Source organism: Rousettus aegyptiacus, unplaced genomic scaffold, assembly GCF_014176215.1.
Source record: "Rousettus aegyptiacus isolate mRouAeg1 unplaced genomic scaffold, mRouAeg1.p scaffold_m13_p_17, whole genome shotgun sequence".
Lineage (NCBI taxonomy): Eukaryota > Metazoa > Chordata > Mammalia > Chiroptera > Pteropodidae > Rousettus > Rousettus aegyptiacus.
The window spans coordinates 37,835,880-37,861,398 of record NW_023416292.1 but is presented as its reverse complement, the minus strand read 5'-3'; the positions used below and the strand labels follow the sequence as shown (position 1 = coordinate 37,861,398).

The window sequence follows — 25,519 nt, the reverse complement described above, 5'->3', positions numbered from 1 at the left end:
AACAGAGGTGCCAACACAATTCAATAGTGAAAAGTAGTTTTTCAACAAATGGTGCTGGATAACTAGATATCAGCATGCAAAATAATAAATTTGTACTTATGCTTCACACCATGCACAGAAATGAACTCAAAATAGATCATAGACATAAGTATTACAGTGAAATATGAAAAATTCTGCCAGAAAACATAGGAGTAAATTTTTGTAATCGTGAGTGAGGTAATAGTTTATATATGCCACAACTGCAAAAGTGACATGAGAAAAAATAGGTAAATTGGAGTTTATCAAAATTCAAAATTTAGTGCTTAAAAGAACACCATCAATAAACTAAAAAAAAAAAAAAAAAAAAAAACCCAAAACAAAAAAACACCTACAGGATGGGAAAAAATATTTCCAAGTCATATAAGGAAATTGTATCTAGAATATATAAAGAATTCTTACCACTCAATAATAAAAAGACAGATGATTCAATTTAAACAATGGACAATGTATTTGAATCAACATTTCTCTGATTAAAAATATACATGGCCAAACAAGCACAGGAAACTATGCTCAGTATCATTTTATCATTAGAAAAACGCAGATTAAGTCTACAGCCATGCTACCTTGAACAAGCCCGATCCCATCTAATCTCAAAAGCTAACTAATCAGGGTCAGGCCTAGTTAGTACTTGAATGGGAGACCACCTAGGAAGACCAGGTGTTGTAGGCATAAAAAATAAATTAAAAAATAAGAGATTGTAAGATGACAAGATTTTTGCAATCTGTGAGGTCAACCAAGGGTTGCCTCACCTAAAAAAAAAGAAAGAAAGAAAGAAAGAAAGAAAGAAAGAAAGAAAGAAAGAAAGAAAGAAAGAAAGAAAGAAAGAAAGAAAAGAAAAGAAAAGAAAATGCAGATTAAAGCCAAAAACCATAGGTAACTACTTCCCACCTACAAAGGTGGCTAAAACTAAATGACAAACAATAACAAGGATTGTGAATGATGTGGAGTAATTGGAACTTGCTATTCGCTGCTGTTAGAAATGTAAAATGATGCAGATACTTAGAAAAACAGTTTGGCAGATCAACAAAATTCTAAGCAGAGTTGCTATATGACTCAGCAATCCCAATCCCAGGTATACATCCAAGAAAAATGAAAGCACATATTCACACACTGTTCATAGTAGCATAATTCATAGTAGCACACACGTGGAAACAACCCAAATGTCCATCAATTGATGATAAATGAACAAAACAGTGTATTCACACAATGGAATATTATATAGCCATAAAATGAATGAAGCTCTGCTGCATGCTACTACATGGATGAACTTTGAAAATGTTATGCTAACCTAAAGAAGGCGGTCACAAAAGACCACATATTGTTTAATTTCACATGTAAAATGTACAAAAGAGGCAAATACATTAAAATAGAAAGTGAATTTAAATCTATAGTTGCCTGTGTCTGGGATGAAGATGGGGAGTGGAAATTGAAAACGTATGCTAATGTGCATGGGATTTATTTTGGGGATGTTGAAAATGTTCTAAAATTACATGGTGGTAATAGTTGCACAGTTCAAGGGAAAATCACTCGGCCATATGAAAAGATGAAATACTGCCATTTGGATCGTGAGATTATCATGCATAAAAATTGAATTATGAGGAGGGGGAACTACATAGCAATTTTAACAGAGATACAAAATAGTAATAGTAGTGATGATAATTAATAATAATAACATAGCTTCTAGTGACTTAAAGCTTAGATATTGGATAAAACACATGCTTATGTAAATGCAAAGGGAAGTGAGTATAGTCAATTCACCAGTAGCAGATTGATATTTGCTATCCTATATAAATTTAACCAAATCACATTATATAATATATTCAAGAGAAGAGACAGAAGTATATTTTGGAGATTTAATTTAAAATGGAAGTTGTTACTGGACCTTGCTAGAAATTATATACTTGAGCATGACACACTATATGTCCTTGAGCTCTCAACTTCCCAAAATGAACTAGATGCTATATGGCCAACCAATACATCAAGGTAAGTGTATGCAACATACAAGAACATGCGGAAATGGTAGATATTAGACAAGACTCAGCAAGTGTGGAAGGCACAGATGTTTTGAATAGATTGCTTATCTAGAGGACTTGTTCCAGATGCATTGCTAACTCTCCCTCACTTAACTGACTGAGAAAATATGTGACTCTAGTACCATAAATTGCAATAGCACCTACCAGGAGTATGTTGTTGCATCATTACATCGCTACGTCTCCTTTCAAGGGGAAGAGATCTTCCTACTGGAGCAAACTGCAAGTGGTACATCTAGCTATACCCAGTTTGATGGGTAGGAGAGATGCTCTTAGAACACTGATGTTTGTGCAGTACATTGTGGGCAGGTGGCCAGGTACTTAGAAATAATCAAATTAGAGGAATGATGAAAAGCAGAACTATCAAACAGCTCATAGAGATGAGCTTTTCAAAACATACTTAAATTAAAGAGCTTTAAATCTCCAAAAACAACAACTAATTAAACAAATAAAAAACTGTCTTGTCATAGGATGTCCTCACTATTCAGGTAGAACAGATGACCATTTTGTGGATGTCAGTTAACATTTTATTGCAGCTGAGGGCAAAGAGAATATGGAAAGAACAGTGGAAACATTGAAAATATCGGCAATGATTCTATCATAGCTATTCATATATTTCTAATATATATGTATTTATGCCATTTTCATTTTCTCCCTGTTTCGGCTATCACCTTCTATAAGAGTCATGTTGGTGATAGCTTTATAATTTAGACTGATGTTGCTGATTATGAAAGAAGAATTACATCTGAATGAAAGAAGTATGAATCTCACCCAGATATGTAATGATTTGTTGATATCTTTGGAGGTCTCTCCATTTTGTAAGAGGGTGATAATCTTTTAACTTTAAAGAGATGTATTTGCTGATGTTGAATAAAAGCATGCTATTGCCTGGAAATTTATGGATAGATGTTGAGTAGTCGAGAGATGGAATATGTTGGTTACAATGAATGAGCACAAAACATCTTTCTGACGGTCTAGTGGCTTATACTGTAAAGAACAGACTGGAACTGCTTCCCAACTCTCTTTCCACTTGGGTTTATGAGGAGAATTATGTGATGCCGATTAAATTTGCAGGAGTTTCCAAGCTAAAATTTACTTAGCTTCCCCATATTTCTATTCGATGAAAGCCAACCACAGAATGTTGAATGGCCTGAGAAATGAAGAACCAGAGTATTTTCATTCTCTCTCTCCATTTCAGGCGCTACCTCCAGGAGCTAGTACTACTTCTCCATGGCACCCACTTCAAAGTGGAATGTCCACCAGGGTTTCTGTTTCTTGGATAACTATGTGCTCTGGACTTTGATGATGTTTCTCTCATTTCTCTCTCTCTCTCTCTCTCCTCTCTCTCTCGTCTGTTCTTAATAATAATGTTTTCCTTCCCTTTAATCTAGTTGGGGGCGAGAATTACTACTTACCTTTGGCTTCTCATAAAAGAAGTTGCTTTCATTAAATTCCTTCTGTTTTAATTTCTTAGACAGTTTTCTGTGTTTCTGGTCTCTGACTGAAATATTTTGGATGTTTCTGCTTTCAAATCAGATCTTTGAATTTTAGATAAAATTTGGTACACTAGACTCAGTGTTCAGAATCTAGTAAAGATTTATTTATATCAAGAATCTGTTGAACTAGCTGAACTCAGCATTTCAGGATCTAGTCACCACTTCACTGATGAGATACAGTTGGAGCAGTAGTTTCTTGGTCCCAATTTTCAGATATACATACATATGGCAACTAAAGCAATATGTTTCGAACCCACTATTTCTAGTGGTGATCTCTGATTTTGTAAATACTTACACTTACTGCTAGAATAAAAAAAGAAAAACAAAGTAACTCTCTTCCTGTACTGAACCCTACTTGGTACAACCTGAGTGTTTGAAAATATAGAATTAAGCGCAAGTCCAGATATTTCATTTTTACATTACATTTTAAAACATTTTACATTTTTATGTGATCCATTTGAACTATAATTTGTAAGAGAACTAGTGTTCAAATTTTACCAAATTTATGAATAACATTTTCCTCACAATAGTAAATAGCCTTTTCTTTTCTTAAAAAGTGGGTTGTAGCTATTTATAGCTTTTCGAGAGTTTCATAAAGCTTGGATTGATTAAACAAATAAAACTAAACCCTTACTTGAAAGGCAATTTCAAGTGGTTATGTTGTCATGAATTTATAATTATATTGCTGAAACAACTCTTCTCAAGGGTATCCAATAACCTGATATATCTAACAACATGAAAGGTTTAAAGTTAAAATAATTCTTTCTCTTGCAAAGCTTTTTTTTCCTTGTTGTGCGGGATCCCAGGATTAAAATCTTAATACATTTTATTATATTTTCATTTGTATTTTAATCCAGCAAACGGTTTTTTTAAATCACAGTGGTGTCACCAGTAGTAGTACTATGTGATCTGGAAAGCTGAGCTGTCTTGATCTAAATTAAAAAAAAAAAAAATTCTTAATGCTAATTATGATCCTATTCCAGCAAATTGCAAACACCACACACTCATAATCAGAAAATATTGGAGGACAAGTTTACAATGTGTAGGAAATAAAAAAGAGACAGACAGAGCAACTTTATAGGAGATGGATTTAAGTTCAAAGATTTCTGTATATGTAGATGTATACTGCTTATGCCTACATATCTCTCATACATATCTATATTTAGAGATGCACTATCTATATATAGAAAGATCAATATATATGGATAGATATAGGTAGATGTAAATACAGATATAGATACAAATATAGATATATGTGGAGAAACTCCCTTTAGTAGTTTTGAAATGTGTAGTTTTCTGTAAATTTAATAATGCAAAGCATATATTTTAATGTCAGTTGGCATTTTCACAAAAAAACAAGGTAAATTTTAATTACTACAGCAATTAAAAGGCTCTTAGAAAATACTTATAATGAGCTGAAGTCATATGTTTTTGTTGTCACCCTGGAGCTTTAAGGCATCCGCCATATGTTGTCTTTAATAATTGCTACAGTCGCTTTCTCTGTGCAACATAAGTTCTTGTTAAGTTATAGGGGTTTACATAATACTTTCAACTGTAACTGATATATGCCTGAAAAATGCCTGTTTTTCTTCTCATTTCATTTGAAGACACATTCCTCCCTTAAAAGAAAAGAAAGAGATCAAAGGAGTGATCAAAAAAAATCATACCGGAAATAATGTAATGAAACAAAAACAACCATACTGAGGTAGGAATCAGAAAACCTGGGAATTAAGAAACTGTTACCGCTCTTGTTTGTGATTTGGGAAATAACATTTAACCTGTTTCATACTGTTTCTACCTTTAGTTCTTTGAAGGGCATCTATTAGGCATGTTTTATAAACTAGGCCCTATTTTAAATTCTATACATATAAAGATAAGAAGACTTGCTGCATGCTTTGTGGAGCCTCAAAATTTAGTGTGTGTATAGCAGGGAGTATATAATATTACAATCAATTAAGTTTACTAAATATCTGCAATAAAGATAGGTTTCTGGCTCCTAAAGCAGCGGTCCCCAACTTTTTTGGCACTAGGGACGGGTAACCCTATCAGAATCTAATGCCTGAGGATCTGAAGTGGAGCTGAGGCGGTGATGCTAGTCCTGGGAGTGGCTGCAAATATAGATGAGGCTTCGATCGCTCACCTGCTGCTTACCTCCCACTGTGCAGCCCAGTTCCTGACAGGCCAGTGACCAGTACCAGTCCACAGCCAGGGGGTTGGGGACTCCTGTCCTAAAGTATTATTGCTTAATAACAGGGTATTATTTTATTGGATCAATAATATTTTATATTTTCTAACATATTACCATTGTCTTCATATGTTAAAGTTATAAAAACTTTGTCTCAAGTTCACGATAAAAGTTTTGCTTTGTAGTTTGCTTTTAATTTATAGTGTTTTTAGTCTTACAAAAGGTCATTTTAGAATCTGTTTTAATTTCTATAAATAAAATGAATGAATAATTTTAAGAATTTTACCTTTTATAGAATTCTTAAAAAGTTATCAACCAAGATTAATTAATATATATTACTATTTCTATCTAATTCTTTTATGATTTTATTTTTATATTAAAAGTTTTAATACAGCATGAATGAATACAAGTGCATGATTTTTAACTGGATTATAAATGTATAATTTTTTTCTAAAATATTAACCAGTTCTCACAGGTTAAACAGAACAATCTTTATTATATTAGAAATAGACAGAAGTAGGAAACTTTACCTGAACTGTCTGTTCAATTTTAATGTCACACTCTTATAATTATTGTTGTCAGTATTTTTTTAAGTTGATAGTTTCCTAAATTAGTTTTGGATTTAATAAACCTTATGGGTATAATTGGCACCTATCTATTGTCACATCTAAGGTGAGCTGAAAGTGAAAATCAACAATTCTTCTCCCTTACAAATGTGTGAGTGATCTTAAAATATTCACTGTTAAATCCTTTCTTCAATGTTCACGTCTTCTTAAGATAAACCCTCTTAAAAGAAATATATTAATAACCTTAAATTTTTTCATGCTCTTATATATACTCAAGAATTTCCCCTTTAGGAAGATATACTAAGACAATATTAAACACAGGAAGAACATAAAATCACCAGCATCACCTTAACTGAAAGGTCTAATTAAGAAACAGAAGACTCAGAAAGAACTTTTGACACCCTCTCGCCCCCCCCCCCTCTTTTTCTGCCCAACAGATTCAGACAGAGAAACCTTTGAATTTGCCTGCCATATGTATTCTGTGTGTCTTAGATGTAAGTTTTACTTCCCAATTGCTGGGCTCTTTGAAGAGCAGCCGTTAGGCATATTTTATAACTTAGGCCTTATTTTAAATTCTATACGTAGAAAGGTAAGACTTACTGCATGCTTTCGAGAGTCTTAAAATTTATTGTGCGTATGGTGGGGTGTACATAATATCATATAATCATATAATCAATTATATTTACTAGATGTCTGCACTAAAGATAAGTTTCTGTCTCCTAAAAGTTTTAGGGAAGTGTTAATACTATAAAAATAATCTCCGGTCCAGTGCACTTGAGTCACATGTGGGTTTGATTGATTTATTAATTTTTTTTTTTAATCATTTCTGAGGTTCTATGTTGCTAATTGTGATAGTCAATCTTCAAGTTGGTCTTCAATGATTCTGAGCTTCCTCATCCATCCTTTCCCCCTATGCTAAATAGGGCTAATCTTTGTAGTCAATGGGATACTATGGAAATGCTTCTCATGGTACATCATAAGGACATGACAGCTTCCATTTTTCTCTGGAATCATCTACTCTTGGCGCAGCCTACTGCTTTATTACGAGGACATTCCAGTAGCCCTATGGTTAAATCTGTGGGGAGAGAAATTGATCTTCTTGCCAACACCAGCCCCAAATTCCCAGATGTGCTAGCGAGCCACCCTGCTAGTGATTCCTCCAGTCCCATCCAAACCTTCACACGATTGTAGATGACATCTTAAGATGACATCTTAACTGCAACCTCAGGTGAAACCCTGAACAAGAACTTTAAGCCACTCCTAGATTATTGATACCATGAAAACAGATGAGACAATAAATATAGGCGGTTCTTTTACATGGTTCTAATATGCACAAATATCAGTTTCTGTTGTTCGGTTAAATTACACTAATCCCCCAACAACACTGTTTAAATTACAGTTACCTTAGTACATTAACTATGAGTAAATACAGAATGTGTGAACATTTTGCTGCTAGCTCTTCAGTCCATAAATCTCTACATAAACATAAGAGGTGCTATCTCTTTCGCAGATTCATCACATCACTTTTTTTGGAAGTCTGTCGCTGATTGGTCACTGCACATTTGTTATTCAGTCAGGGAATGGCTCAACAAGACGAAAGTGCAATGAAGAAAAACAAATATTTTACTGCACTGTGTGAATAGCTTCAGGCTTCAAATCAAATGTAAATGGAGATATAGAAGATACAGAACTGGCCCACATTTGCTTTAATGATCTTCTGTCACTGTTTCGAAATTCTTAATAATTTTTTTTGAACTTTTGGCTTTGTTAATGAAGTCTCATGGGACAAACAAGCAAGAAAGTGAGCAGAGGAGATACATACAACATATGTGTACCGTTTTTTAGTGTATCATTTGCGCATAGCCTTCACAATGCCCTATGCACACAAGATTATGTGCAAACATCTTTTTGGATATGGGTTTTCAAGTCTTTAGGATAAAAACCCAGTAGAGGGATTGCTTATTCTTGATTATGAGTGCTAATTTCTGTATGAATTAGTGCCGAAATGACTGTATGGAAGGAAAAAGAAAGACAGAGCAACTCACATTCTTTTCCTTTCAGTCCTTCCTTATTCACCAGTAAGTTAAGGGTAGAGAATATTGGTAGAAGATGTACATATCAAGATGTGAAATTAAAAACAAACGTTGAATTAGTTTTGTGAAGTGTTTCTATTGTTTTCGTAAGAATGAAATATTATGCACACACTAGCTATGAAACGTGAATTGTATAATATCTGTTATTCCTCATATGCATTAAATACCCTTATATTTATGTTTAAAGCTGGCATTGCTCAAAATAATAAATATGAACAGTAAAATTACGTTAATAAATTAAAATTTTTACTTTCTTTACTTAAAACAACATTAATTAGCAAGTAAAAAACCACTGTGATAAGTTGAGAGAGAGAGAAAAAAGACATATTTGTATATTAGCATCTTCAACAGTACATTTTTCCTTTTTGAATACTCCTTTCTCTCAGCTACCCCTGTGTATTTTAATGTTACCCTGGACTCCGCAAATGGTATGTCTGACCCGAAAGAGGACATAGTCACATGGCTAAAGAATGCAGTAAAGTCTGGAAAATACAGACTATTTGGGCATCCTTATGCCAGGAAAAACTGGAGATCAAATTTTATTTAAGAAATAACATCTACTTCTAGAGTAGATCACTCAAAAGAGTTTGGTAAATTTATTCTAAAGAGTCATATATTCTCCACAAAATTCTTTTTTTAATTTTCTCTCTGAAAATATAGAATATAAAATTCTATACTTGCACACATGGAGTAGTGAGCTCCTCAATTCTGAGAGTGTTTTTTACAATAATGCTATGCAAATATATCCTGTCTCCTATTCCGTAGGAAGTGGAAAAAGAAGCAGGCCATGGTAAACCCATGGGCAAGGTGGAATGCACGGGGGATAATTGGAGTTCCATACACTCTATGTCATTAGTGCCATAGGCTGGATAAAATGAAGAATCTCAGTAGCCACATCATTCAGACTAAATGCTGAAGACCTTTCCTGATTCCCATCTACACTGCTGCATCCAGGTGAGTACCAGGGTCATCATCCTAAATCGTATGCCATGCTTTCTTTCTTATCTGTTTTTGTTTCCTTGAAAAAAATATTCAATTTTCACATATATGGATATTCCCAGAAATTTGCTGGCTTTTTACTATTAGGAGCTATTTCCTAGGTGTCTCAATTTTTAAACAATCAAACTGGGCCTTAACTGAAAGAAAATAAAATGAAATAAAATGACAAACAAAACATCTGACAAAAAGAGTGTCTTATATAAGTGTTCACATATTGACATATGTATTAGGTACAAAAATTCACATTTACTGAAGAATGCAGAATTTTTATCTTCTTTATACTATAGTGTGATTTAAATTATTCTTTTAGCCTGATATCATAAGAGACATTCCAATTCCCAAAGCTTTGACATCTGTGCTCTTTGCAAACCTCTGCCCAATGTTTTTATTAACTCAATTTAATGGAACCTTTTTTATGGTGACCTTAAGAATTTAATAACTCCTCAATGCAAGGGCAATACCACCTGCAGGCTCCACTGGGATTAAACTGTGGTAGTTCAATATGTCTGCGGGAACACATTAAAGAAAAGAAGGGGTGGGGGGAAGCAGCAGCGACACAGATCAGTCACTTCCCTGTAGCCGACAAGTACCGCTACTGTTTGTGATGGTCAGCCCCAGACACATGTAGAAAATTTCTGTGGTTGCTAAGGCGATATGCAGCTCACTTGCAGCTTCTTAATAATATTAATCTAACTTTGATCATGTCAGATAGGCGAGTGATCTTCAATTCCAAAGTGTCTCTCTTCCTGACAGACACTCTGCATATCTTATAGATACGATCAATATGTTATTAGTCAACAACCTGACGCTAGCCCATGAATTAATCCCTTTCTGTCAACCTAGCAGTTTCTAGTCCTTTGTAACCTCATCCTCTCAGTATGGATGGGACTTGGCTTAATCCAATTAAGGTAAAATTAACTTTTTTTCCTTGTGGTACTCTCCATCTATGTTAATTCCAATCTCTGAGGACAGCTGCTCCAAGCAAATAATTTTATGCTTGACCTTTTATGTGCAAGATTAAAGTGGTATAGATGTATGCATGGGAAGTCAATGAGCTGTCTCTATTTTCGGTCTCCTTTAACTTCCTAGTAGTGCTGGAAAATATTCAGCTCAACACAGAGGCTTGTTAAATGACAGTGATATATTTATTTGGGTTGCAAAAAGGACTCTGTCACATTAGCTTTGTGTTTAGCATGTGTGGTACTTTTGTCTTTTTGAAAGGTAAATTAATAAGTGGTGACAGTTCCGTGGATCCTATTGTAGATTTGTCAAGCAAAGGCTGTTAACAGTCTATAATATGCAAAACTAATCCTTTATATTTCTGGTACTTATGTCATACAGTGACATTACCTGCAGAGAAAAAAAGCACCGATTGGAAAGATTAGTTCTTTCTGAGTCAAGGCATTAAAGCAAGGCTTTCTCGTCATTTGACCAATACAAAGATCATATTAGGATAGCATAGCAGCTTTATTCTTAAGAACCTAGCATACTCAGCTTTGAGGCTCAGGGACTGTAATGTTTTAAAGATTGCAGATCTAGTAATCCCCAGGGCAACATCTGAAAGGAGCTTGTCTCCGGGGCAAAACTGTTTCCAGGTCCTCTTCTATGTATCCCCACCCTCGCCACTTAGCTGGCCTTGGTTCTCTGTCTAACCTCCTTCAAGGCATTTAAGAAAATCTTGCTTTCCTCTCCAAATAAAACCAGTTCCGAGGAGAAGATAGATAGCATTTCCACTTCTGTGTGAATTTAGAGAAATATAGTGTCTCTTTGCAGCTCTGTGAGAACAATAGTCTTTGACCCTACTTCAGAGAAGTGAAATATTGATGAGAAAGCAACAGAAATATTTTTACTTCGACAAACTCCGCCTATCAGTTTTTGTTGACAAGTGATTATCGCTAAGAACAACCGTAAGGAACAAAGATTCTACGAAGAGAGAGCAGGAAAAATGGTCAGCTAAGGCTGATAAAACACTGATTTATTTTACATTTTTTATCAGCTGCAGTATCCTAACGGGTATATAACCTACATGTTTATTATAAAGTGTTTTCATAAAATACCAAACACCTATATATTTTGGCTATCTATGTTTTCAGAAGAGTCATTTCCTTTTATTTATTCTACTTGCAATGCATTGGGATGTCCAAATAGTAGATATTTTCTCATCAGTTCTGGAATATTCTGTAATTGTTCCTGTAAATAAAGATGTGTCTCATTCTCTTGCTCTTTCTTTCTGAAATTCCATATAGGTGTGTCCAGTATTTGCACTCTTAAAGTAAATACACAGTCAAAGTAAACATTTACTTCATGTACTATATATGATAAACTGCAGTATTTTATGCATTTGTGTACTTGCCGCCTTTTGTTTCTGCTGGCTAACATTCATTGTTATTTGTTTCCTTGTGTGCTTCGTAATTTTAGAAGTCCTGAGGCTGTGGGATTTACATTTTGATTCTTATATTAAGGAACAATTCTTGTACTAAGAATTATTTCTATTCCTCTAAAAATAAGTGTTTGCTTCACCCAGTTAGACCACAAATTCAAATGAGGGTCATAAAATTAAGAATTTTCAGCAAAGACTTATATTCCTTTTCTAAGCATCCAGGTTGAGAAAGAGAGGCCTTTCTCTCTCTCTCTCTCTCTCTCTCTCTCTCCTTCCTTCCTTCCTTCCTTCCTTCCTTCCTTCCTTCCTTCCTTCCTTCCTTCCTTCCTTCCTTCTTTCTTTCTTTCTTTCTTTCTACAAAAATATTTTTTTGTTTGATTTCTTTATGTCCTATACATTTCTATTTCATCTTTACAAAGAGAATGTATTGTTTGGATTCCAGGTAAATTCACAACATTTCCATTCGATTTCCCAAATTTGCCTAGCCCAAGAGTTATCTTCTGACCCTTGATTCCCATAGGGCTCTAAAATATTGTAATTTGTGTCAAAGTAAGATTTATGTCAGCTAATCTATTGCAAACCAATGCTCTTTCCAGAGGTGCCTAGAACCTTGGCCGACCCATAATAAACTGTTCTAACTAATGGTTAGTGTAGTCCTGTGCTAGGATTTGAGACAGACCAGGAAGCACAATGTGCTGGCTTATAAACATCGTTTATGAAAATGAACAAGTCAATGGTTTGTGCCTGGTTTCTATCTGTTCTCTTGTTTTCTTCTGTTGAGAACAGGAAAGCAGACTGCGTTTTGACTCCATCAACAGAAGGATCTAAAAGTCCCTCTTCCTTCAAGAAGGTCCAGTGGCCTTGTGGCCTAGGGAGCCCATCCCCTGGCCCAAGATGGCGATTAATAATCTGAAAACGAAGTGTGAGTTGCACAACTGGGAGAGGACTCTGGAAGTTGTGTGTTTAAGTCTTGGGCCTGTCTCACATTTGCCTGTGCTTTTCTTTCTCCTGCCAGGCTATGCACTTCCCCTTGTGTGAATACACCCTGCAGAGTGTGCGAGCCCTTTCAATTATCCGACCCTGTGTAATTGCTGCTCAAGGGTTTTGCAGATACCCTCAGGGCAAAGCCACCTTTGGAAAATTCCTGCCTCCCGCGGAAGTCCCGGTTTTCCTTCTCCCTTTGTTTTTAAGCCTCTTAGAATTTATTTTCTTGCCAGGCCAGCTTTCATTTTTAAATACTTTAAAAAATATTTTATTGAGCTGTTTCAGGTGCTTTCAGAGGGAAGGTCATTTATGATGCCTGATATGTCATATTGCCTGAGATGAAAGAAAGTGAAAATTATTATAGAAAGAGAAGAACTATAACTAAAGGAAACACCACTTATTATTTTCTCATCAGAATATCAAAAATTGCTTTAACTGAAATGAATTTCCAAGTGCTCATCTTGCATACCACCACTACGATCACCTTCATACACGCACACACGCCCACGCACACACGGGCACACACACACAATTACTTGGCACTATGTATATGTGTATATGATTTAAGTACAGAATTAAGTAATTCTTAAATGTTGGGGGATTTGCAATGTTTCCAAAATATTCTCACTGTATTTCGAGAATATTGCTGCCAGATGCTGCTGCCAGTTCACCATTAAGTACGCTTTACTTTGGCCTTAGATATTACCCCATACAAAACGATAAATTATCATAAAAAAGATGAAGCCTTATGCATAATTTTCATCCTAAAGTGAAAGAATGGATATATCATTTTTTTTTTCTCACTGATAACAGGTCGTAACGAGACAAGAAGAGAAAAATGACGAGTGGTTCAGTAAACTCAAAGAAGTCGTATGGGAACAGAGACGTACTCTAGTTCAGAAAGGGAGAAATAGGAATACAGGGGACCAAAGGCAAACTTCATCACATGTGTTTAGTTCGGGTCTGATACCCGCCCCCCCACCAATAACCTGTGAAGAAGCATCAGAGTTCAACCTAACATGCTTTCTTGGGCCAGGCTGTGTCTGTCTTGCAAAGGGAAATAGAGAGGAAGCTCGTCGCCTATGCGGGTCCTATCTGCTTGCCTTCCTTTTAATTGGCACCTGCCCCTTGTCTGAGTGGTGGGTGGTGGAGCCTCAGTGAGGGTTCTGCAGCAGAGCAGCTATGTTGAGCCAATTCCCTTCAAAAAGATCCCGAGTTTCGTTTCTGAGAGTAGGAAATGCTAGTTGTCTCATTTGTAGAGAACCTACAAGTAAACCTTTCACCTGAAAAAAGATGAAAGACATTCACATAGAGAAACCATCCAGGGACCCAAACGAGGAGACAGCTGGAGATAGACTATTTAAAAATCTGTGCTGCTGGTTCTGAAAACTTAAAAGAAGGATAAAAATTTCTGTATAGAGCTCAGAAAAAGTAAAATAAGGCACACAGTCTAGTGACTTCTTTCCATGGTTTTTTGCCCCTCTAGTTACCTGAAGAGGCAACTTTTCTTTCTTAAGAAACACATTGTTGTGAACTTAAAAGACAAATAAAAGTAATAATAAAAGAATCATAAAATAATAATAATAATAATAATAATGCTTCAAGGGCAGTATTAAAGTAAGAGTTGACTTAATTGAATGTCTGTTAAATAGTAGATCTGCCAAAATATTTTTAGGGTTTTGACAAAACCAGATAGTATTTTAATTTAAAATAGAAAACAGCACACTTGTTATTTTCAGCTTAAGTTTAGTGGTGAAATGAGCAATGGATGTTGTCAATCAGTGGAGATTCACGAATAACAGCTTCTTCTAAACTATTATAATTTCAATAAACCAATGTTAATAACAATGGCAGTAGCTCTCCTAAATTTGGATTTTTTTTTGTTTTTTTGTTTTTTTCGTAATGGGAGGCATAAAATCATCAGAACATTATTTCGTGCTCAGTTACATTCCCATGCTCCCTCTAACAGTTCTAAAGCGCAATAAAGTACACTACTACTTACTGCTCTGCAATGACAAGTGAAGCAAGGGATTTAAATTTTATAAGCCTTGTACTTTTTATCTGTAAAATGGAGGTAGTAATTATATATAACTCACGAAGTTCTTGTGAATAATTAAATGAATTTGTGTCAAAGAATTAGTTTAGAGTAGCTGGTATAAATTAACCTTAAGTATCATTAATAAATATTAGCAATAATTATTATTAAAATTGATAAAGAGGGTCAGAGAGAACATCAGAAATTTGGTCTCATAAACCTATGCCTTTTGGGAAAAAGAAAATTTAATTTAGTTTTCTGACTATGGGAAATTTAGAAAAACTTCTGACAATCCTATGGAAAAAAGGCAAATCTCCTGTTTTGTTTCCACATGCAGTAGAAGTGTTCACTTAAATTAAGGGACAAATAATTACTGAGGAAAAATAATCTTGAAAATGAACCTGGGAAAGTGGTTCATGGTGACTGTATTTTAGGGGTCCAAATATATAGTAATAAAAAGTATCTAGGTTTTCACTACTTGTTTCTATCGTTAGGTTTTTTTAAATCATGTATGTCAAGAAAATATTTGTTCCTGTTTTAAAAGGGATCATAAATTATAATTGTATAATAAAATAATAATATACATAAATAGTACAGTTTCTGTTACACACTGAATATCTTTTTAAAAATATTATCATTGTTTTTATCATTTTTACTATTATTACTCATATAGTACAAGGAGTATTTGAAAGCTCAGATCCTGTTTATATTTTAAAACAACATTTAAATAAGAAATCAAAATAATAAGAAATAAACTACACAATAAACTACACAGTAATGGCTACAGATAGAATGCTGATACTAAGCAACATTTTTTTTTTTGCAGCTTCTTATTCAATAGATGTATATGAATAGACAAAGCTCTCTTTCATAAAATAAGAATTGGGTACTTCTCTTTTTTACTTTATTGTTAGTTTTTAAAAAAAAAAAAAAAAAAAACAAACTCTGGAATGTTTCCAAAAATTCTGTTTTCAAATGTCATCCTCAAAGACTAAATCTAGTCAATAAATACTGTTCCCCTTCCTGTAGGCCTATGCTATATTACCATATTTACTGTGAATTACAGAGAAAGCCATAGACATATTGCTAGAAAAGGTTTCAATATACAAGATAGTCTATTCTTTTTGCAGTAAACACATAGTCGAAGGTTCAAATTTCAAAAGACAAGACACTGCAAGTGATCTGAGGGCATTTATACATAAAGTAGTATAAGACTCTCCCTTCACCTCCACAAAATATAATTTGAAATTGTATGAAGCAGTGAGAAGGAGCCAGGTACCAGGTGAGTAGTCTTTTCATTAACCACTCTTCAGTTTACAACATTTGCTTAGATGACTTCAAAAATGAACCTCAAAATTTTAACAATATACTTCCTCAACAAATATTCACATGGACTATAATACTACGTCTGACCTAATAATTAAGTAAAGTATAACTGTTATCATGGATACGCTTGTAAATCATCAACCGATCCAAATTTTACTTTTAGTTTGTCCACATTTTCAATAAGGGCATTCCTTTAATGTGTGTACATCTGTTTCTACGCCTGCCATACCAGTAAGATCAAATACACTGAAGGTTATTTAGCTGCTGGATGCTTTGCCAAAGATGACACAGAAGCCCCTTGCAAGGCCCACCTCGCATCTCTCTTGCATCAAGAAGTCACCAGGAGCTCCAAGTTTAACATATTGTATGATCCAGGTCATAAAGTAATCTTCCATTCCACATGTAATGTGTCAAATCCTCTTTGAAGCATTTTCAGCTGGTGCGGTGAATTTAACAGGGGCGTAAAGGAAAGATCTGTACACTGAAAACTCTAAGACACTAATGAAAGAAATTGAAGATGCAGATAAATGAAGATATCCATGTTCATGGATTGGAAAAATTACTATTGTCAAAATGCCCACCCCAAACAATTCATAGAACCCGTGTAACAACTATCAAGCTTTCAATAGCATATTTCACAGATATAGGGAAAAAAGTCCTAAACTCCCTGTGGAACCACAAAAGACTCTGTTTAGCAAAAGCAATTTTGGGAAAGAAGCAGGCAAATGTCAGAAGGGGGCAGCAAAGAGCTATCCGGGCTGGAGAAAGCATTGAAGAGGAGAAAGAGAAGTTGATTCAGTCAAGGTGGGTTCAGTTACCTCCAGAGTTGTGTCAAATCACATCAGAGCCGTGACCCAGGTTCACCTCTGACCTTCTGAATATTATTTGTCTTGGTCCCCCCCGCCCCCGCCTAAACATTTCTCCTCAGTTTTCTTGCCTAATTTTTTTCCTCTATATATCCATTAAATTCATGTTTTTCACTGTTCTAGGCATGGTCTGCTTTATTCTTTCCATATTTTCCATCTCTTCATTTTAGTTCATATCTTTTCATCCACTCCCACAGTAATAGTTACTATCAATGTGCCAATAGAGCTTCTGTTTACATATAAGACAGTCTTAGTGTCGATTAGAAAATCGTGCCGTTTCTTGGCAAATGGATTTCAAATCACTACCCTTCTCCAGGCTGTTGACATCCCAACTAGGGTTAAAAATCTCAGTCAAACCAATGGCCTTTTCATCCTTTTTCCTCATCTCCTCAGTCAAGCCACATGTTGCAAACCATAAAAACCACTCTTATATGTTAGGAATTCAAAAATCTCTATCACTATCTTCTCTTCCAATATTTAGAACCCCTTGCTACTTTCCAACCAGACATTTCCAAGAAAACTACATTATCTTCTCTTTGTCCTGTCCAGTGAATACTTTCTAGTTCTTACCCAGATTTTCATTTCTTTTTCCTCAAAATGCTCTATGTCAGATTTAAAGAAGTATTTTGTCTAGTTTGTTTCTTTTACTACTTTTCTTTATCTGTTTTTAGTGGTTTCAATATTATTTGATGATGAGTTAATATTGGAGTTCAGGGGGGTCAGTTCTCATATTTCCTACTTCTCTCTCTACATCCTCTGCATAGATGCTACAGTCACGTTCATGGCTTCAATGAGATACTGAAGACGCCCCAAATTTGTATTTATGTCCACATATATCACATCTTCACTTAGAGGTCACTTGGGCACCTAAAAATAAACATGATCAAAATATTATGCAACTTCTTCCCTGACCATGATATTTCTTGGGCTGAATACACACCTGTTAGCCACCAGATCATTTACCCATTGGCACAAGCCTGAATGTTTAAAATCATTCATGATTATTTGCTCTACATTTCCTTTCATCCCTCATAAAGAGTTCATTCCCTTCCTTCATTTATCTTCCAAAATACAGGTGCCCTTATCCCAATTCTCTCTGTTGCTCTTAAAATGACCATTTCTCCCTTACATCACTACAATAAAACTCCTAATAATCAGTTCTACTCTACTTTTATGTATTCCAACACAGCCTTCTACGATGTAAATTTGGTCAATGCATCACTCCATACATTTCTTTTTAGTTGCTCTACAGAATCTACACAAACATGCAAATTGCTGAAGTCCATTATTTGCTCTTTGACTATTGTACTAGCCAGAGTTCTCACCTCTATGACCCAGAGGGTTCTCTCTAGTTATAGTAATAAAAACAATTTCAATAAGAATAAAACAATCATAATGACAAATATGTACGGAGTATTTACTATGTGCCAAATATTGTAGTTTTCTAAATATATCAAGTTCTCTCTTGCCTCTTGTTCTTAGTGCTGGCTATACCTACTGTCTAGAATGATTTTGCATACCGTTCATTTACTAGCTCTTGTCCTTTAAATTGGATGCCAGCTCTTCCTAAGATGGATGCCCTGTGTTTGTATTCTCAAGGCATGTTATGCATGTCTTAAAACCAAAAAAAGATATGCTGACAAAACCATTATATAGAATTCAAAATGGTTGAAAAATTTAAATATATATAATTTTTGAGCCCGCAAGCCTACAGGGTGCACATTGTGGCTTAGTCTGTGGGTGGGTAAGTAAGTGCAGGTCCAGATTTAAGGGCTGGGAGAGGCTGAGCTGGGATGCGCTGAGCATCAGGCGAGGCTCAGGAGAAGGCAGAACCAGACCCAAGGCGCTGACCATTTTTCCCAGATGAATCCCATCCGGTGAGAACTCCTGCTGGAGGGCCCAGGTCTCAGACCGGGAGTCTGGCTCAAATCACGTGTCAAGCCAACTTCAATCTTCATCCACACCTCCTCCATCCTCCAGTCAGAGTCACAGTGCAGCAGCGCCTCTGCCCCAGCGACCCGGCCAGGGGTGGTGGCTAGAGCTCTGCCCCACAGGCTCTGCAGCTGTGGGACCTCGCAGAGGCCAGAAAGGGGCAGTGAACTGTGTAAGCACGTGCCCAGGGAGGAAGTCTAATGCCTTCCCGAAGGCCAAAGGCCCAGGCAGCGACTTGGTCTTCTGGAGAGGCCGCTAGTTTAAAGGTTTAAAGTTAAATAATCAAAGTACCAATTTATTCTACCGAAGTATTGGATATACAGTATTATATCATTTACATTTGACATACACATGAAGATCATTTAAAGTCTTCTAAATATAATCGAGACTTAAATATCTAGATAATTAAGGAGAAATTGTGGTTTTGGTATTTAGAGGCCACACTCTTAACTATATTTATGGTTCTTTTAGCAGTGCAGTGATAAATCTTACATGTAATATTATAATTAGATATGTATTCATTACATATATTATTTGGGGGGAGATTATTGCTATCTTGGGATCAGGCCTTATTGAAACCAAATAGTATTGTTAATCTATAGTTGTCCTGACTATGCACTTTCACTAAAGATATTTTAAATGAAATGTAAATCTTAGCTTTTTTTTTTCTAGTCAGCTGCATTTTAAATGTCAAGTTATATTTAGAATAATAAGCCCAATTCTCAGGCTTATGATTCAGATATCATCCTAGTTTAATATACCATAGGTAGATTTTCTCAACTTAATATGGAAAAAAAGATAAGTGAGACCTCATTGTTTTGAATTTCTACACCATTGAAACATGCGGTAGCCAAAACAAAGGACACAACATTCATCCGAGGAACTCAAAAAGAAAAAGAAAAGAAGAACACCCTCTATTCCATCAAGAGTATTTAAGCTCTGAATTCTTAAATCCTGGTTTTAGGTTTATTTAACTGTATTCTGTCTAGATGTCTTCTCCTAAGTATATTTCTGGCAGATATTTACTTGTTTTCCTTTCATGCTTTGGTTCAACTTTCTGGTATTACTCTTAACTTCTACTCATAACATTTTGTGTCAAATACTAAGAGACCTTTTCCTTATAATTAAGAAAGTAAAGGAATTCTCTTTCAGATCACATATGCCTCGACTAGGAATATAAATATCAGCTTCATTAATAAATTTCTTAGGAATGTATCCACATTTATTTTGTAAGAGTTATATTAAAAATAAAACAAACCTACTAAGGGCATGAGTAGATTTAAATTTATTTATTCCAGTAGCAAGAACTAATGAGTTACTCGAGAAGAGATTTTAAATCACCTTAAGGAGGATATTTGAGTTAAGAAGAGGAGAAAGTCAGTCCAAGAACTCAGAGCGCATGTGGAGAGAAGCTGATTTGAGCAAGGCAGATGCTCATTGACTATGCCCGAGCCCAGAGGCGTGCTTGTTGAACCAGTACAGCTCACACATAACACTATTTCAAAAGCACAAGGAACCAATCATGGGGAAATGCTGAAGCAAGTCAACTTTGGTTCAGAATAGAATTTGAGCGTTTCTTACTTTTAGTTCCAAAACATATTGTGCCTTCCATTTTCATTTACTTCAAATTTTATATGAAAATTAACATGTTGGAATGAATTTCCTCCACTAATCTACTCTACAGGCATGAGAAATGTGTTTTTTTGGTCGCTTTCAGTTATTGCATCAACATCTAGCTCACAGTTTGGCATGTAGGTAGAGTCTAAAATGAATCTAAAACAAGTTACAGAGGTAGACTGAAGTCAATGTATTGGTATTCCACCCAGAACCTCCAGATATTGGGAGTGAGTGCTGCTAGTACCTCTTAGCTGAGTCCTTATCCAGATATCTTCAGCAGGAGAGCTGATTTACTCAAAGTCATTCTCTGATTTCAGAAGCCACGTACATCCAAAGACTAGTCCATGCAGCATAGGAAGCCTAGAATGATTTATTTAGAGATGGATGACTATGAAAGGCCATACCAGCTCTAGAATTCCATATGCTATCAGTGAGGTCTTTGTTACAATGCATCACTTTTCTCTATGTTATTCTCCCTCTTTGGTGCTTTCACAGATGTGGATCCCAAGAGTATTTTTAATAAACTCTCTACATTTAAATTGTCATCTCTGGACATTCTTTAAGGATTCTGACCTGAGACAAGTATGAGAAGCATGTGAAAGCCAAGAGATATTTTGTTATATGTTCTCTGTATCAGAGACTTCTTTTTGAAGCACTTATGGTTTTCTGAATTAGCCATTATTTTGACAACTATTGCCACAGATTCCACTGTTACCTTGGACAAATCGTCCTTTCACAGAATTGAAGCGTGAAATTGATGAACGAATTTTTCAAATGAATTTGCAGAGGCTTTGGCCGAAAGTAAAACAGAGGTAGAAGGAATATGGTTCACACAAGAGAGAAATAGATTTTTTACTTTGACTACTTATAAACACTTGAGGTGAAATATGAATCTATAACAACAATATCTCTTATTTTTAGGGAAAATGTCTTTATGTTTTATTTATCTGGTTATCAATATATGCAGCATATTTGTAGTATTCAAGAATCTACTTGTAAAAATATTGGTAATGTTTCCTCTATCTGATGTATATATATCACAAACAATATATGATGTAATTCAGATTCTCATAGATAAATTTTTAATGTTTAATTAAAGATATTTTTTTATCCTTCATTCTTGACATGCTTATATTTATTTTCCTCATAGGATTTCTCATTTTAGGACTTGATTTTTCATTTGTCATCATGTTAACTGTTTTGCGTGCGCATTTAGTTGTTTGTAATGATAATTTTCAGAATATTCTTCTTTCATGGTCTAGTATACAGAATAAATCTAAATCTCTTGACAAAGATAAGCATTTTCAACATTGGGCCCTGGTATTTCATTTAACACTGATGGCAGCGGCCTGCGCTTTTTCCTAATTACTCCACACATCTACACAGTATTGAAGTTCTGTGGTTTTGCTCACTTACATCTCTTCTTTGAAATTTTAATTCATACCTGCTTTCCAGGTATAGCTTCTTTCCAAGAACTTATTGACACATCGAAATTGTAGACTTTATAATTTATAATCAAAGGATAAATTTTCTTTAAGTATCTTTGTACCAATAAGTTTACAATTATCCATTTTTACTTTTTACTTTTTAATATTTTCAATATTGTTTAATATGTATCACTTCTCTCTTTCATTAATTTGGGACTTCTAACTTATTGTTTGTTAAGTTATTTTATATTTTAAAAACTGTTTGAGGGAGGTCATTTGTTGAATTTCTCTGTCCATGTTATCAAGGATTTTTTTAAATTACATATTTGAACACCAAATCACCATGAAGCTGAAACACAAATGACTTTGAACATCTAATTACATTAATTAAGTTCCCTGTTTTGTAAAATGGAATAATACTTATGATTAAATCTTACTGTGAGGATGAAATATAATTTTATATTATATTCACTACCAGAAGCAGAAAATGATAATCCTTTACTATTTATCCACTATACCGTTTGGCCAGTCTCCCATTGGAAACCCAAGAACCCAGAGAAAAAGGACTAAGCATTAAATCTTATTTTTTCTTGAGTATCTGATAAACCCATATTGTGTATCATAACACTTACTATTAATTAAATATTCATTAAATAAATGATATTTGATAAATAAAATTTTGTTAAGTAAATGTAAATATCTTCTCTGAAGTCTTTATTCCACACTATGTAATATAAATATATTTTTGATATATCAAAAAACTTCAAAATGTATTGAAAATTATGTTTTGTTAAATTTAGATGACATGTTAATGATATCTAGGAAGTTAGAACAAGATGTGTTTATACAAAAAACCTGATCTTAGTCATATAATCTTGCTCTTAAATATCTCAGTTCTTAGGTTATATATTCTAGGTACATAATTATATTCTATGTCAAACAATTATCAAAACAAATAATGACAGGCAAGATTTGTATTTCCCATACTCATATACTTTTGTAAACACAAGTACTATGCATTTGCATTACAGTATAAATGTTATTCACACATATTGAAATTTTCTAACCTGACTTTTTCCTATTGATATTTTTGCATTTTGTAGTTTCATTAGTTTTTTAAATGAGGTGCTTATCCCTTTATCATCATAAATATTCTTATCTAAAGTACTCTTTATTCTTAAAACTCAGTCTTCATATTTCCGTGTCGAATTTAATCTTTATAGATCAACAATGATAGTACATATTGATAAAATTCTCACCTTTCAGAACTTAACATTTCCACTTAGAGAACTAGTAAATTGTCAAAGGAGGAGTGATATAATTGATTTTATCATTGTTTCTGCCTTGCAATGTCAGCAACTTGACTTGCTTCAATTCAAGTGCATCTCAATCATTATATTCAAAGACAATTCCTTTACTCTCCCACCCTCAAAGCATTCTTGGCTTCACTCCACATTTTTTTTTTTAATAGTGTTAGCTTTTTTCTATATCCTCATGTGTAAAAACCTGTAGTTAATATGCAGAGCATCTCAACTTGTAATCAGTACTTCTGAAAGGTTGTTACCAATTATCTCTAAGGACCTTACAAATCCTCAATCAGGAAGAGATGCCATGCCAATCTAATTATTTCTTGTCCTCAGCCTCACATCAATGACAAAATTACATATCTACTAACTATCAATGCAATCAACGATAGTCGACTTAAAATGTTTATTATTTTGTTTATGCTATTACAATGGCATACTACACATATATATGTATAAGTATGTGTACTTTGCATATACACTTATTGCTATATAACACTTAACTTGTTTAGCAGTATGTGTTGCTTGAAGAAATGCTGTCTTTCATTAAGCAGCCTATCTTTATCTTTTTTTCTCTAAAGAATTGCAAACCTGATAGCTCCGTAGTAAGTGCAAGATGCTTCACAGTATTTAAATTACTGTCGCAGGGAAGTATAACTTGTTCAAAATCCTTCGTGTCCTATTTAAGTCATTAATTAGCTTCTTTTTTAAAACATTAAAATCACAGGAGAGGAGTAGAAAAACGTTGACAGGGGAAATTTTAAAACTTAAGAATTTAGAGTTCATTTTGTTTATACTATAAGTCCGTCAGTGTTATAAAAGCATAGCTACCTCACAAAAGTGCTTTGTAACACAATATTTGCAGTTTTAAGACTATAGAAAAATAAAAAAAAATACAGAAGTTTTAAGTGACTAATAAATTTGATTCCAACACATAGTGCTATGTAGGTTAAATCTGAAAGGAAAAAAAAATAAGAAAAAAGTGTTCTTAGATTTCGATAAATTTGTAACACTCTGTCTCAAAAAACAAAATTCTAAATTCTATATTGTGGATTATGTAATACTCTGTGTTATGTTGTTTTGTGGTGTCTTATGCTAGTATTTCGTAGGTTTAGATTAAAATGTTTTATAAATTTTTTTATACAGGCTGATAGCATTCTCTTGCTATATTTAATATTTTTCAAAAAGTAAAAACGAATAAATGAGCACTGTGATAAATCCTAAGTACCCTATACAGAAGAAAAAACATACTTGAAAGGCAAAAAGACAGATTATTAGGAAAAGCCAAGAGGTTAATTTAGTGCATGATTGAAACAATGCAAATAACCAGTTATCATATCATAATTATAGGAAGCAAAACACATCATCGAGCTAGAAGGGGAAAAGAGATTGAAAACCAGTCGCGCTTGGCATTAATGGTTTCCATGCTCTCGAAGAGTACAAATGTATCCGACTAAAATGAAAAGACACAATTATTAAGTAAATAAATATTTAGGTGTAAACTCTGGGTTCTTTTTGGTTAAACATTTAGCTCTTATTTTTTAACAAATAAAATATGTATTTTTTAATTATTAAATGGAATATGTCACTAAATTATTTTATAATAAGTTAATATTCCAAGTGACGAAGTTGAAATTGGCTTTGGCTATAATAAAACCTTCAATTATTTTGGATTTTGTGTATTATCTCTTTATCTATTAAAATCTGTTAAAAAATGAATTCATTTAAGATTTAGCACTTGTTTATTTCAAAAAAGAGACTTTAGAAAAAAACGTTCTAGGCAAAGGATCTGTCTTCTTAAAGTATATTTTCTTTATCCTTTTTCATCATGGATAAAACAATTTTAATGTGTCATTTTGAAATGATAAAACAAATTAGTAGAATTACTTTGGAGAAATGGGTTTAGTATTGATATTTTTATTTAAAACTGGTATATGATTTTTATACAAATATAAGATGAACTATATGTATATTTATACACATAAAAACACACTTACACCAGACAAAGTAGACTTTAAAACAAAGGCTACAACAAGAGAAAAGGAAGGACCCAATAACTCCACTTCTGGATATTTATCCAAAGAAACCCAAAATACTTGTTAGCAAAGCTCTATGCACCCCTGTGTTCACAGCAGTCCTATTTACAATAGCTAAGATGTGAAAGCAACCTAAGTGTCCATTGGTAGACAATTAGATAAAGAAGTTGTGGTACATATATACAATAGAATATTACTCAGCTA

At 34.2% G+C, this 25,519-nt stretch overlaps 1 pseudogene; it reads left to right on the top strand.

Annotated features, from left to right (window-relative positions):
- Positions 1–585: 585 nt before the first annotated feature.
- Positions 586–708, top strand: LOC118613166 (annotated as a pseudogene).
- The last annotated feature ends 24,811 nt before the right edge of the window (positions 709–25,519 follow it).